We start from the raw sequence: 17,243 nt of genomic DNA, 5'->3' as shown, positions 1-17,243 counted from the left end.
TTGCAGGTTTGCAGATTGAAGCAGAAAAGCATGAATGATCAAGGACCCGAGGAGACACGCCTAGGACGACTAAAACTGAACGAGACTAAAAAATAAAACGGAAAAGAAAGTAAATCCCCACTATCTGAAAAGATACATTAAAACGCTGGTGTTTGGAGGTAAAACATTTCTGGCAGCAATGGGGCCTATAGCTATTTCTGTGTAATCTGTCCATCTGTCCGTCCCTGCTTTCTGAGTGAATGAAAGAGTTAAACACCTGAAGTGACACTTTTACCATTAGAAATATGCTGATGTCCCACGCTAACGGGATATTAGGTCACAGAACCCGGGGCCGCCGCTCCCTCTTATTAATGGAGTGTACATTCAGCTCCCAGTGGGAGAGTTTCTGCTTTCCAGTTTGAAGATGGATGGAGAAATAAATGTTTTCCTGAAAATTGTACATATTAATCTTCATTGTAAAGCCTTCATCTCTCGGCGCTGTCGTTGGGTGGAAATTGGAAGAATACGGGCAATGCGTTCTGTTACTGGATTTTCTTGTGATGTAATAACTCTCTGGCCTGTTTATACAGAAGTTTATAATCTGCAATTTCATTGGGAATGTCAAGGGATTCCCCTGTTTATTTTGCAAAATCCATTGAACTTGATAAAGGCGTTTAATATGCAGATTTTACATCTAGCCCACCAGTAACCTCAGAGCCTGGGGGTCTGCCGGCTTATAAGATCACATCCTGTTTGCAGTAAACCTGGGTTTCTTATTTTTTTCCGTTTGACGGTTGACGGACTTTAAGGGTTACCCCAACCAAAAACAGCATTTCGGAGGACCCCACACTCACAGAAATATTTCCTGAGCCCCCCATACTAGCATTCAAACAACCGCCTAACCTGAGGCAGAGATTGGTCTGCAGCAAATTGACCACAATTGCAATTCTTTGCCAACCTTTCACTTTCAGGCACATCCTCTGCTATTTGAAAGAGTAGGAAGAGGCACAGGACCGATCGCACGAAAAAATAGGAGCAGGAAGTCCGGTAAAGGATCTAGCCGAAGCGGCAGGTGCCAGTTGCCCTAAACTACCATCCGACACCGCCCCAAAGGTGACAGCAGCAAAGATAACCCGGGGGGCGAACAACGGAGAAGAGCGAAAAAACACGTGGCCCCCTCCAGCAACAGCGTTACCCGTGGAGGCAGACAGACACTGAGCACAGCCGACCGGAAGGCCGCCGGGGAGGGGGGAAATAAATTGACTTGCGAGAACCGCAGCGAAGCGAGGAGGCGTCCAGGACCCGAAAAGAAAGCAGGAGTAACCGAAAATTCCTCAGCGCGAGTAGAACCAGACCTAGCCAAAGAACCCGGGCGGAAAAAATAGCACACCTACGGTTAGCAGCGGAGACCTGCTAGAAAAGATACTAATAACAGCCCACAAGTGACCCAATGTGCGCAAGAGTGTGAAAGGTGTGTGAGTGAGCGTGCTGGCATACTAGCTAATGCCAAAAGGCGAAGCAATTAAAAACTAGGTTTGGTGACAGGTGAGGCCCTGCTAGAGAGGCGTGAGAGGCTCTATCTATGCCTTGGCGCGAGGGGATAATGTGGCCACTGAACGTTGTGGCGGGGTGTTGGCCTCTCGGTGACAGTTAATCATAAGATAGAATGGGAGTGACAGGTGAGGCCCTCTCTATGCCACATGCGAGGCGACTAACTATGATTTGGCCCGAGGGGCGTAGTACCTCCGAGTATGAGGATGGGTGTTGGCCTTGTGGGACCACTAACCTAAGACGAAGAAGCCGGGGAAATTACCACTAGTGGACACCTAGGACCCTGACAGCCAGCCACAGCTAACTAAGAGGGGAGGGTAGGGAGTGAGAGAAGGAACGTACCTGAGGAAACGTGAATCGAAAGGTGGGGGCAGGCCCGGACTGGCCATCGGGCATACCGGGCAAATGCCCGGTGGGCCGCGATAGCCGTGGGGCCGAGGCCGGCAGGGGAGATCACAGGATCTCCCCTGCCAGCCCCAGCAGGGCCAGCGCTATCCGAGCGCCGGCCCTGCTCTGAGCCTCCATGGGCCGGTGGGGAGATCAAAGATCTCCCTCACCGGCCCAGAGACACTGACAGGCGGCCGCCGGCTGTGGGGTGTGAGGGAAGCAGCAGAGAGGACCGGCGGAGCTCAATCCAGCAGCTCCGCCGGGTCCTCTCGCGAGGTCTGAGCGTTGCCGCGGTTACCGCGGCAACGCTCAGATCTCGCGAGAGTGAACTCTAGCCGGCAGGTTAGAGTTCACTCTCACCACTGGACCACCAGGGAAGGAAGCTGCTCCTTGGCTCCTCGCAGGCAGAACGGCTCCCCCCCTCCCATGCTAAAGGTAAGAAGGGAGGGGGGGATCTAACTTTTTTTTTTTTTTTTTTTTAATTAATAATATATTTAAATTAAAATATTTAAATAAAAAAAATCACACCAACAGCCCCCTCACACACACACACATCACCCCCAGAACACACAGCCCCCCCCCAGACACACACAGCCCCCCCCAGACACACACAGCCCCCCCAAACACACACAGCACCCCCAAACACACACAGCACCCCCAGATACACACAGCCCCCCCCCAGACACACACAGCCCCCCCCAGACACACACAGCCCCCCCCAGACACACACTGCCCCCCCCAGACACACACTGCCCCCCCCCAGACACACACTGCCCCCCCGACACACACAGCACCCAAACACTCACAGCGCACGCAGACACACAGCGCACGCAGACACACAGCGCACGCAGACACACAGCGCACCCAGACACACAGCGCACCCAGACACACTCAGCACACATCACCTTCAGACACACACATCACCTTCAGACACACACAGCACCCTCACTCACAGACAGCACCCTCACTCACAGACAGCACCCTCAGACAGACAGCACCCTCAGACAGACAGCACCCTCAGACAGACAGCACCCTCAGACAGACAGCACCCTCAGACAGACAGCACCCTCAGACAGACAGCACCCTCAGACAGACAGCACCCTCAGACAGACAGCACCCTCAGACAGACCGCACCCTCGCTCACACACATACACATATATAAAATAACCCTCAGTGAGTTAACAGACAAAGAAAATTAGAAACCTAGAATGTGACGGCAGATAAAAACACCCTCACACACAGCACCCCTCTTAAATACACACACACTGCGCCCCTCACACATACAATACGTCCAAATATATATATATATATATATATATATATACCGTATATACTCGAGTATAAGCCGACCCGAATATAAGCCGAGGCCCCTAATTTTATCCCAAAAAACTGGGAAAACGTATTGACTCGAGTATAAGACTAGGGTGGGAAATGCAGCAGCTACTGGTAAATTTCTAAATAAAATTAGATCCTAAAAAAAATATATTAATTGAATATTTATTTACAGTGTGTGTATAATGAATGCAGTGTGTGCGTATGTGTGTGTGTATGAGTGCAGCGTGTGTGTATGAGTGCAGTGTGTGTGTGCATGAGTGCAGTGTGTGTGTGCATGAATGCAGTGTGTGTGTATGAATGCAGTGTGTGAATGCAGTGTGTGCAGGGCCGGTGCAAGGATATTTGCCGCTGTAGGCAAAACATTTTTTGCCGCCCCCTCCCCCCCCCATATGTCCTGACTTCCCCTCCTCCTCCCTCAGTGGTCCTTACCTCCCCACCCCCGTGTTCCTTCACTCCCCCCCCCCCCAGTGGTCCTGACTCACCCCTCCCCTAGTGGTCCTTACTTCCCCCTCCCCTCCCATAGTGGTCCTTATCCCACCCCCTCCCTCTCATAGTGGTCCTTATCCCCCTTCTCCCTCCCATAGTGTTCCTTATCCCCCCCCCATCCCTCCCATAGTGGTCCATATACCCCCCCTCCCTCCCATAGTGGTCCTTATACCCCCCCTCCCTCCCATAGTGGTCCTTATCCCCCCTCCCTCCCATAGTGGTCCTTATACCCCCCCTCCCTCCCATAGTGGTCCTTATACCACCCCCTCCCTCCCATAGTGGTCCTTATCCCCCCCCCTCCCTCCCATAGTGGTCCTTATACCCCCCTCCCTCCCATAGTGGTCCTTATACCCCCCCCCCTCCCATAGTGGTCCTTATACCCCTTTTTTGTTATTATTAATTTTTGTATTATTATTATTATTTTTATATTATTATTTCTTATTTTATTAATATATTTTTTTTTCGTCCCCCCTCCCTGCTTGATATATGGCAGGGAGGGGGGCTCTCCTTCCCTGGTGGTCCAGTGGCAGTTCAGTGGGGGGGAGAGGGGGGCTGGCAGAGCTGTACTTACCTGTTCTGCAGCTCCTGTCAGCTCTCTCCTCCTCCGCGCCGTCCGTGCAGCTCCCTCTGTCAGCTCCCAGTGTAAGTCTCGCGAGAGCCGCGGCTCTCGCGAGATTTACACTGGGAGCTGACCGAGGTGCTGACCGGACGGCGCAGAGGAGGAGAGAGCTGACAGGAGCTGCAGAACAGGTAAGTACAGCTCTGCCAGCCCCCCTCTCCCCCAGTCTGTATTATGGCAATGCAAATTGCCATAATACAGACCTTGACTCGAGTATAAGCCGAGTTGGGGTTTTTCAGCCCAAAAAATGGGCTGAAAAACTCGGCTTATACTCGAGTATATACGGTATATATATATACAAACACACACACTACAGCACCCCTCACACTGCACCACCACACACATTACGCTCCAGATACACGCTAGATCCCTTACCCTATATGCACTCTTAATCCTCTATATATATACACACACACACAATCTCCTATACACACTCTGGGTCCTTTACACACTAGATCTCCTACACACCCTCTCTACAACCCCTACACACACTACGTCACCTATACACACACACACTACAGCCTGTATGCACACTCGCTACATCCCCTATAACACTATGCCCCCTATACACACACTATCTACAGCCCCTAGCCACACATATTACACCACAAACACAAATGAAATTGACCTATTTACACAATACCACACCACACTCAACACACACGCAATTTCACAAGCAGGCTCCAAACACATGCACCATACACTTTCCTGGCCCAATTGTCCTCTGGTATCCCACTTGTGGAGACACCAGAGACAATTTAAAAGCAAACACAGCGCAAGCCTTTTTCTAATGCCAGAGCTCTTCAGCGTGGCTCTGCGCATTGAACCAACTTGCTCACTTTGAGAGGGGGTGTGCTTGTCATTAGTGATGACAAAACACACCCTCTCTGGCCCCGCCCCCTTCTTAGGGGGCCGCTCTGATTGAAAAATGCCCGGGCCTAATTTTTTTCCCAGTCCGGCCCTGGGTGGGGGTGTACAAGGAATTACCGTAGGGCCGACCATAACTGGAGTGCAGAGTGAGCACGTCAGAGTCCAGGTGGGCGTCCGTAAGGTGGAAAAAGGAAATGAATGTGCAGTGTATATGAGCCCCAATGTGTGCGTGTGCGTGTGTGCTGACTCACTAGCTAATGCCAAAAGGCGAAACAATTAAGACTAGGTTTGGTGACAGGTGAGGCCCTGCTAGATGCCAAGCGGCGTGAGAGGCTCTATCTATGCGTTGGCGCGAGGGGATAACGTGGCCACTGAACGTTGTGGCGGGGTGTTGGCTTCTCAGTGACATTTAATCATAAGATAGAATGACAGGTGAGGCCCTCTCTATGCCACATGCGAGGCGACTAACTATGATTTGGCCCGAGGGGGGCGTAGTACCTCCGAGTATGAGGATGGGTGTTGGCCTCGCGGGACCACTAGCCTAAGCCGGGGGGGGGAGGGAATTACCAACTAGTGGACGCCTAGGACCCTGACAGCCAGCCACAGCTAACTAAGAGGGGAGGGAAAGTAGTGTGAGAGGATAGATTTGTTGAAAGTGCATAGGAGACGAGAGTGTGAGACAAGGAAATACCGCAGGGCCGACCGTAACCGAAAGCAGAGCAAGCACGACAGTGTCCAGGCGGACGGCTGAAAAGGAGTGAACCCGGCAGTAGGGAACAGAAACAGAGTTGGGGTAAGCCCCATGGGGGTCACGAGAACCGGTGCGAGTGGCAACTGCTAACTAAGAGGGGAGAGGAACGAGTGAGAGGGGACGTACAGTGTGAGTGAAAAAGGGGTACATGGAAGAACCGTGGGTCGACCGTAACTAGAGGGCAGAGTGAACCCATCAGAGTCCAGGTGAAACAGGCTGTATGGAGGCATTTTAATGGCGAATAATTGGTGCGCTTCGTTTCATAGAAAATACACTGTGAATATATATAAGAGGAAGCATGATAAATAAGTCATAACCTTTACACAAGTTAACTTTAAATAGCAAACCCATATAAATGGCGTGGCACCCTATACGAATCACGAGAAAATGTATTAAAGAAAAGGAGCTCAACTCCCCCTGACTGGTATAATAATTAAGCAGGTGAGAATAGGTGAAAAGTTTCGAAATCTGAGCTTTGTAGGGGGGGGGAGGTGGGGGACATATGTTAACAGGGTAACAGATGTTCAATAAAATTAATATTTGACACAGGAGGAAGATTGTATCTGTTATTATTAATATTATTATTGCCATTTATATAGCGCCAACAGATTCTGTAGCGCTTTACAATATTATTAGAGGGAGGATTTAACTATAAATAGGACAATTACAAGAAAACTTACAGGAATAATAGGTTGAGGAGGACCCTGCTCAAATGAGCTTACAGTCTATAGGAGATGGGGTATTAGAAACATTAGGATAGGAAATATCAAGTAGGAGTGAAGCAGAGCTGGAGGAGAGAGCAAAGCACTATCCCATCGGAGAGCAAGAGACAGGTATGTAAGGGAGAGATTACTCTGGGAGGCCATACGCTTTCCTGAAGAGATGGGTTTTAAGGCCCTTCTTAAATGATTGAAGACTAGGGGAGAGTCTGATGGCAGTAGGCAAGTTATTCCATAGGAGAGGAGCCGCCCGTGAGAGGTCCTGCAAGTGTGAGTTGGCCGTACGGGTGCGAGCAGCGGTCAGGAGGTGGTCGCGGGCAGAGCGGAGGGTACGAGGAGGGGCATACCTCTGGATCAGTGAAGAGATATAAGAGGGGCTGGAATTGTTCAGTGCTTTAAATGTATGGGTTAGCACTTTGAATTGACTCCTATAGGATACAGGGAGCCAATGTAAGGACTGGCAGAGGGGCGAGGTGTGAGAGGACCGACTGGATAGGAAAATCAGTCTAGCTGCAGCATTCATTACAGACTGTAGCGGGGCAGTACGGCTTTTGGGGAGACCAATCAGGAGAGGGTTACAGTAATCCATGCGGGAAATTACTAGAGCATGGACAAGCTCCTTGGTAGCATCTTGCGTAAGAAAGGGGCGGATGCGGGCTATGTTTTTGATTTGGAACCTACAGGACTTGGCAACAAACTGGATGTGAGACTCAAAGGTGAGAGTCTGTTCAGCCACTATATAAAGAGTTATTAAAATACTGCTCACTGTGCGTGCCAAAACAAAATGGGGGTGAGGGGGAGAAGGGAAAAGAGGTAGAGAAAAGTAGGGAACAGAAAAATAGAGGGGAAGTAGAGTAGGTAAAAAGATGGCAGGAATGTTGCCAAATGCCCCTGAAGCGGTAAGAGAAAGATTAGATCCTCTCACATTTACACGTTTTCAGTCTGGTGTCCCATTAGCCCAACAATGTGAAAACTAGCCACTGACCTGGTGTAAAGAGGTTAACGATAGCTAAATACCCTATATGATCTGTTGAAACTAATAGTGAAAGGTTGGATGAAGACTATCTTTTAATGGGCAGTTGCCTGTCACTGTTAACTACAACTGTATGTGTTCGAGTATGAGTTTGTGTGGTTTAAAAAAAAAGTAAGCTGTTAATATGCAATGGGTTGGTATCTGAGGCAACAGCTGTTATTGGGGAGAGGATATAAAAATGTAACGACAAGATTGGAAGCCTATCTGTTATTAAACACCCCCTGTGTCAGTGATACTAGGATAACGGTGGTTGTTAAATACCTTCTGGGGTGGAACTAATGTGCAGAACTATGCAGGTCTAGGGTAGCCCGGGGAAAGTCACAGGAGTCCCATAGTGCATTCGGCAGAAAATCACCAAGCCGGCGAAACGGCGGGCCATTCGGGAAAACAGCCGCACGCCAGATATCCACGGAACCATGCGAACCAAGCGAGCAACAGGAAGCAAGGGGAAAGAAAAGCACCCGAAACTGAGGTAAGAGAAACTCACAAGATTTTGACTGGAGAGACAGCCGAGCGGAGCAGACCCCAGAAATGACTGTGGAACGAAAACGACGTGGGAAAACGGCAGGTCAGGTAAGGAGAACCACGAAGAAAGCAGATGGCGACCGGAGATAGCGACATGTGAATCGCCGAAAAACGAACGGGACTGAGGAAGATGAGGAGGGGGTTTAAGAAGGTAACATGCCCCTCCCACAACTGGGCAGGCCCAGCCTTCACATATATCAGTCTTAGTTTATAAAAAACAAACAAAAAAAAACATTATCATCTCATAAATGACACCAACACATGCAGCAGCGCTGTATAATATAGTAAAGACCCTCATGTTTGAAAGATAAGACATATAGTTATATTTTAAACATGCATGTGATAATGTGGGTGAAGGCTCCATTTGTAATCATCCCATCAAAAGAACTGTATAATCCTTTAAAGGAGGCGGCCATTTTCCCATGCTTCTCTGCGTGTACGTGTGTCAAATGGCCGCAATCAAGGATTCATTGGAACATTTGTAATTGGTAATAAAATATCAGGTTTTGTCACACCAGCCATGAAGAACGAAAACACAGCCTTAATTAGAAAATAAAAAGAGTACAGTTAATCAGTAAGTTTCAGTTAGCGATTCTATCTGGTAATGATCACGAAGAAAGGTTCTGAGATACAAAGTCCATTAATATTTTCTGGAGACCCCGTTTTGTTAACCTTCACAGATCCCTTTTATCCAAATAGCCTGGGGCAGCCAGTTTTTGGTAGTTAGTTCTTCAAGGTTGTCTTAGTGTGTGCTGTATTTAATTATCTTGAACGCTCTGCACGTGCTGGAGTGTGTGCGTTATTCTGGAATAATTTATATCCAGCCATAGAATTTAATGTCTTCCCAGGATTATTGCGGACATGAATATTGCAAATGTCTATGAGGAAAATATTGACTGTTATGCAAGTAGATAGGGCAAAGACTAAATTCTTATGAATTGATTGGTTTTCTCACAAAGCGGGGAATAAAAGTAACTGTTTAGTGGCCATGGCTGTGCCACCCAGCCTCAGCACAGGCTCAAGGAAAAAAGAGAGAAAAAGAGACAATGTTAACAGAAAAAAAAGAGTGCAAGCTCTGGGGGCAGATATACAGACAGGGTTATTCATTCAAATGAGAATTGCCAGAATTCAAAGTCAATTTCCCATTTTAAACCACAATAATGAAACTAGAATCATAGCGGACTGGGAGAATCTATCCACTTCAGATATTTTGTCATTAGATTTGAAATTCAGTTTGAATTCCTGATAATTCACAATTTAGTAAATAACCCTGAGAAATAAAAATGATCTTTATTTTATGATCAACAGTATGATCCAAAGAGCTTGCACTCTAATATGCAAGATTTGATGCCAGCTGCAGAACCCAGCTCTTCATTAATATTAACAAAGAAACAATCGTCATCTATTCCAGAAGCAGGATTTAACCCAAGTGTGCCTTTAATTTATTTATAAAATATTTTACCAGGAAGGATATATTAATGCCCCGTGTTATGGCAGTTTGGGTGGTGTCTGGGTAACGGATTCCTCACAGTTTGTACGTTAGGGATATTTGCGATACCCGCGTCACACGCTGGGAGTGAAGGCGGCTATAACGGAGGCTGGGGGCTGTTTTTTAAATTGCCCTCATGTCCAGTCTTGCTGTTCATTTAGGGTTTTCGGGAATCTCCACCTCTGACTGGATATATGGTCCAAATAGCGTACGTTCAGTAATTATTTAATGTCACGGTTTATGTTATACTTTGTAGCAGTCTAATATAGACATAGACATCTCCTGCGTATTGCTGTGAAATATCCTGCATATTCACATCAGATGGGCACGGGAAAAATGTGCGGATCATGAGGTTTTGGAGACCTGCATTAATTTCTTCACATTATACTCATTATGTATCATTATTCACTCCTGAATAAAAAGATCAGAGCATGCAGCTCATGGTAATAGCGATAAACTGCTTAATCCGACTCTCTTTGTTTGCATGGCAGTTTCAGGTAAGATACGTGGGGTCTGCCATATTGGCGGTCAGACAGAGAGTTCATGGTATTGGTGAGGTCTCAGAGAGGGGGGATATGACGGGGCAGATGTAGGGGTTATTTCTGGAGACCACTTTCTCCTCAGACACATTGTCCTTCCTCTCGTGTTCTGTTATTCCGTGATAGTGGTGTACACATGCACCGGTGCAAAAATTGATCCATGCCCGCCTCCCCCCCCCCCCCCGCGCAGGCCGGGGCCGCAACACATGGTGGCAGGCAACTGGCCGCAGGTGTCCGCAGGGCAGCCGGGCCTCCTTGAGTGACGGGCCTAGTCGTAGCTGCGACCACTGCAACCCCTGTATGTACGCCACGGTACACACACATACATACAAACACACACATACAAACACACACACAGACACGTATATACAAACACACACATGCATACAAACACACACAGACAGACACACATACATACAGACAGACATACACACACACACATACAGACACACATACAGAGAAACATTCATGCACACACATTCATACAAACAAACACACACATATACAAAATATTTTAGTCACCCTCCTGTTTCATACCTTTTGGAAGCAGGAGGGTGCAGGAGGGTGAGTTCCCTGTGGACCAGTGGTGGCTCAGCCTGATGGGAGTCAGAGTTCCCACTCTGACTCCCTCCTCTCTTCCTCCCTCGCGGCTCCCATTGTAAGCTGGGAGGAGTGACAGGGCAGTCACTTCCTCCCAGCTGTGATGTCATCAAAGGGGGCTGTTAAAGCGCTGCAGCGCTGACCGGGCCCGCAGAAAATCCATAGCCATCAGGTGGCCCATGTACCGCGTGGGACGGGGCTTCAACACATGGCGGCGGGCACCAAGTCACAGGGGTCCGCAGGGCGGCCAGACCCCCTGGAGTAATGGGCCAGGTCGCAACTGAGACCCCTGCGACCGTGGTATGTACTCCACTGCCTCTAGACTATAACCCCATTAGAGCAGGGCCTTTTTTTACCTCTGTAGTGAGTGTTCAAATTAAAAGACTAAAACACTCTAATAAAAAATATATAAAAACATTATATATATATTGTGTATAGTATTTGTGTGTGTGTGTGTGTGTATATTAATTCGCTGCAATTTAGGAGTTAAATCACTTTGTTTATGCAGCCCTAGTCACACCTCACTGCATGTGACCTACTCAGCCTTCCTAAACACGTCCCGTAAAGTGAGTTATAATGTTTAAACTTCCTTTATTGCACAGTTTGTTTAATTTAGAATGTCTTATCTCCTGCTCTGTTAATAGCCTTATAGACTCTGCAGGAGCCTCATGTGGGATTAAAGTACAATTTACAGAGCAGGAGACAAAATATTATAAAGCATGTTAAAGTCTGATTGAAAATGAATCAATTTGTCAGTCAGAGCCAGGGGAGGTGTGGCTAAGGCATTGGCGGATCCAGGGGGGGGGGGGGCAACAGGGCAATTGCCCCCCCCCCGAGAAAATATTGCTGCCCGAGGCTCTCCCCTGCCGGCCCATGCAGGGCTGGTGCTATCCAAGCACCAGCCCTGCTGATTGCCTTCACGGACCGGAGGGGAGATCAGTGATCTCCCTCCCCGGCCCACAGGCAGATTGCTGGGTGGCCGGCAGGGGAGGGAAAGGGAGACAGAACCCCGGGGAACTCTTACCTGCAGCTCCGCCGGGTTCTCCTCTCGCGAGCACGGAGCGTTACCACGGCAACGCTCCGTTCTCGCGAGAGTGAACTCTAGCCTGAGCTGCAGGTTAGAGTTCACTCCCCCACTAGAACCACCAGGGACTGGAAGAGAATGCAATGTCTCCCCTCCCTCAGCACAGGTAAGAAGGGAGGGGGGACATTAGCTTTATTTATATAGTTATTATTTAATAATAAAAACAAATAAAATATCTTAAATCTGCCCTCCTATCCCCTCACAGTGTGTGTGCACCACACACAAAAATACAGCCCCCCCTTACCTACACAGCCCCCCCCCTTACATACACAGCCCCCCTTACACACACAGCCCCCCTTACACACACAGCCCCCCCTTACACACACAGCCCCCCCTTACACACACAGCCCCCCTTACATACACAGCCCCCCCTTACACACACAGCCCCCCTTACACACACAGCCCCCCCTTACACACACAGCCCCCCTTACACACACAGCCCCCCTTTACACACACAGCCCCTCCTTACACACACAGCCCCCCTTACATACACAGCCCCCCTTACATACACAGCCCCCCTTACCTACACAGCCCCCCATACACACACAGCCCCCCTTACATACACAGCCCCCTTACATACACAGCCCCCTTACATACACAGCCCCCCTTACCTACACAGCCCCCCATAAACACACAGCCCTCCCTTACATACACAGCCCCCCTTACACACACAGCCCCCCTTACACACACAGCCCCCCCTTACACACACAGCCCCCCTTTACACACACAGCCCCCCTTACACACACAGCCCTCCCTTACACACACAGCCCCCCTTACATACACAGCCCCCCCTTACACACACAGCCCCCCTTACACACACAGCCCCCCTTACACACACAGCCCCCCCTTACACACACAGCCCCCCTTACACACACAGCCCCCCTTACACACACACAGCCCCCCTTACACACACAGCCCCCCCTTACACACACACAGCCCCCCTTACACACACAGCCCCCCTTACCTACACAGCCCCCCTTACATACACAGCCCCCCTTACCTACACAGCCCCCCTTACATACACAGCCCCCCTTACACACACAGCCTCCCCTTACACACACAGCCCCCCTTACACACACAGCCCCCCTTACACACACAACCCCCCTTACACACACAGCCCCCCTTACATACACAGCCCCCCTTACACACACAGCCCCCCTTACATACACAGTCCCCCTTACATACACAGCCCCCCTTACATACACAGCCCCCCTTACACACACAGCCCCCCCTTACATACACAGCCCCACTTACACACACAGCCCCCCCTTACATACACAGCCCCCCTTACACATACACAGCCCCCCTTACACACACACAGCCCCCCTTACACACACAGCCCCCCTTACACACACACAGCCCCCCTTACACACACACACAGCTCCCCCTTACACACACACAGCCCCCCCCTTACATACACAGCCCCCCTTACATACACAGCCCCCCTTACATACACAGCCCCCCCTTACACACAGTGCCCCCAATACATACAAGGCCCCCTTAGACACACTGCCCCCAATACACACACAGCCCCCCATACATACACACACACACACAGCACCACTCACACACAAACACACTGCTCCCAATATACAAATTGCTACCCCATACATACACATACTGCAACCCTCACATACACTGCACCACACACACACACACACACACACACACACTACAGCCACTATCCCAGCAGACCCTGGGTAAGTTATCAAACTTTTTTTAAACGGTTTGACTACTTACACTGGGAGGGCACCACAGCAAATCCTGGCACCAAAACCACTACAGAGAGCTGTAGTGGTTATTGTGCCTGGATTGTTTCTTTAAATGATCTGCCAGTGCCCCTCCCGAGATTAGCTTCTGGATCCGCCACTGGGCTAAGGCTGCGTAAACAGAAACAAAAGTAATTTAATTCCTTAACCCCTTAAGGACACATGACATGTGTGACATGTCATGATTCCCTTTTATTCCAGAAGTTTGGTCCTTAAGGGGTTAATGGCAGAGAATTGAGCAGTGAGAGTGCAGGGCCGTGATCTATACTCCAAAACTGCATCATAATGCTAAAGATGTTTTGATGACTGTAGTGTCCCTTTAAGTCTATTAAACTCACCTTTATTCCAGTGCTCACCTTTATTCAAGTCTCCACACTGCAGCTCCAGTCCACCTCCTGTGACATCATCCTTACTGTTAACTTGTGTCCAATCAGGTGCTACCTCTATGCAAGCAGTGGGATACACGGCGCACGCACGCCAACCTCTTTATTTCACCAAATAAAACCAAGGCTTTTCTATGAGAAGTCCTCACTCCTGGCTGTTAGCTTCTAATACACCTGCTGGCACAAACTATTACCGCCTAAAATAATTCTGCTTTAGGTCTTTGTGGCGTTTCTTTCATTTCTCTACTGCAAAATATGTAATACAATTAATAATCTCAAGGCATTCTGGGACGCTGCTACTGAATGCTTGAGAAGTGGTTTTGGTTCTAGATCACATGTTCTGGTGGGAGTTTTCACATGTTAGCGTTCATTCAAGAGAGTATCCTGAATCTCTACACTTTACCAAATTCTGCAGTGAAATGTTATCACACTTCCAAATTATACACTCACAGAGTTATCAGAATTGCAGAGAGTTCAATGTGAAATCATGCAAGCCCAAAGTAGCCGAACTTGAAAGATTCTCAAGATGAACTATAGTTCAGTGCAGCTACTTTGGCCTTACATTTGAAAACCACTATGAATTCACTTAACATTCCAAAAAATTCTCACTCCAGTGAATAACCATCATTGGATTCTCTTCTATATCTCTCCCGGTATATTAGCAAGCTCAGTGATGATTGGCTGAGTCTATTCCTGGTTTGCCAGGAGAGTTTAAATATGTGGACCTTGTGACAGATGAAAGAATCATTGTTTATTATTTTTAAATTATTTTGAAATGATTGGTTTCTGCCCATAGTTAATGCATTTTCTATAAAATGCTTTAAAGAAGACTTGGCTTGTTCAGTTGTGTATGTCCCTTTAATGCTTTTTTTGGCTAATTTTAAAATAAGGTGTTTGCCTCCATTAGCCGTTTTGCACGTTTTTCTAAATCACAATTTTTTAACAGAAACGTAATGGTGTTAAACAGAGGTGCCAGACGCAAGGCCTACACGAGGCGAATCTGGCGAGGTGGCAGCAGGCAAGTTTGACACAGAATAAAGATGTCACTTATCTCCACTCTGCATTAAATAGGAGACGTACATAGACTTCATAGACTTCACACGCACATACCTGAAAATCGGTCCAGAAATCGCGCATTAGATTCATTTGCAGTTTGAGGAAAAATAAAAATTTCTGTGAATTGTTCATGAAAGCTGGAGTTTTTTTATTTTCAGATCCTCTTATTTTATACATAAAAAAAAAAAAAATACCGGTAAATGTATTTTACATTTTCAGAAAGCATATTAGAATCTCAAAATGAAATGTGAAAGCATTTAACCAGGACGTAGTCTATGTTGGTGCAATATTTGGAAGGTTACTTGAAGCTCTACACTTCAACTGAGCTCTACACTCAGTCCTGGGAGCTCTAGTCCTTACAAGGACGTTCCCCTGTTGAAGCCTCCACACTGGAACAGTGATTAGTGATTAGCCCTTTCTCCTCCCAGTAACCAAACTGGAATATGTTTATTGGCAGCCACAGCTGGCCTTATATGCAGTAGAAACAAATGCACAATTACATTGGCTCTCAGATCCAGGGCACTCCCATACATAATAGGATAATCCCTCCCTTGTGCCTGGGAGATAATTGAGTCAAGTACTGTATTAACTCAATTATCTCCAGGTACAAGAAGCACACATCTCCCAAACACCCCAAAAGTACCTCAAAATTACATAAAACCCCACAAACGTTACATCCCCTGATACCCCCCGATCTGGGTGACCAACATATCCCAAAATCACCCAGATCGGTTCAGGGGTTCAGGAATTTCCTGGAAGTCATAATTTGACCGACCACACGCATGGTCCCATGCCCAAAACAGTTCAAGAGAATCAGGGCTTGCGGTCAGTCTAGTAAGAATGTTCTTACCCTGGAGCTTGTTCCCCTCATCCAGACAAACGATTCCACCGAACAGTGTCTTTCTAAGTGTTGTAGAACCGAACGCAGGTGATCATGGAAGTCCAGCGGTGTTTGGGAGTTTCAGTATCCGAAAATCGTTCCATGAACTCGACGACCAAACACTGCTGCTTGTGTTGATGGGAACAATTGCAGCCATCCAGACGAACACTTAGAACACTGCGGTGAAAATTGCTACAAAGTATCAATTAGGCTTAACAAGCTCCAGGGTGGTCTGCGGTTCGTGTGGATTTTCAGTTCCCGAACTATATAGCCCAAATACACGAACTGAGACTTTTACAGTGCATATTACAAGGCCCATAGTCTGTGGGCAGGAGGCTGACAAGCAGGCTCCTCCAGGAGCTCATGCATGGCAAACGCACTTGGCAAGGGTTTGTCGCATGCATCTAGTTGCTGTTTAAACATCTGTATGGACTCTGATAAAACAACTACTTCACAAAGAATTCCACATCCTTATTGTTCTTACTGTAAAAAATGATTTCCTTTGCCTTAGGCAAAATCTTCTTTCTTCCAGTCTAAACGCATTACCTCATGTCCTATGTAAAGTCCGGTTTGTGAATAGATTTTCAGACAATGGTTTGTAGTTTTTTTAAAGATTGTTTATTTTTTCCGTCTACTTAAATAAACCGTCTACTTGCCTAATTTGCTGTCTAAAAGCAGCCGCTCTACTCATTTCACTTTCTAAAATAACAATTTGTATATTTCAAGATTTCTTCAGCATTTCCTTAGTAATAATATCCATCCCCTCTACTGAAACGTTCTGTCATGTATCTACAACTCTGTAAACCAGTATTTACTGATATCACCCCCGTATTCCCATACTTTTTAACTTTCAACATAACTTATCATCTCTCAAAATAATATAATAATAATGCAGAAATTATAAATACATAAAATAAAAACGATATGTTACACAATATAATATAGAGCAAACAAATGCAGAAGAGGAACTGAGAGAAATAAAGGTAAAATAACCTGTAAAACTGAAACTGCAATAAATCAGTGATCTCTTCTGTAAACTAAGTGTAATTAACATAAAGTACCTTTATCTCGATAATGAGACCCTGGAAAAGATCTGAGAGGACAATAATGTATATCCTGTGTTGGTTCTCTTCTGCAGAAGAATATCGCTTGCTAATTCAGACTTGGAATTAGAACTTCCGACGTCTC

This window comes from Pelobates fuscus, chromosome 10 (assembly GCF_036172605.1).
Source record: "Pelobates fuscus isolate aPelFus1 chromosome 10, aPelFus1.pri, whole genome shotgun sequence".
Taxonomy (NCBI): Eukaryota; Metazoa; Chordata; class Amphibia; order Anura; family Pelobatidae; genus Pelobates; species Pelobates fuscus.
The sequence above is the reverse complement of the archived record's forward strand: the minus strand, read 5'-3'. Positions refer to the sequence as shown.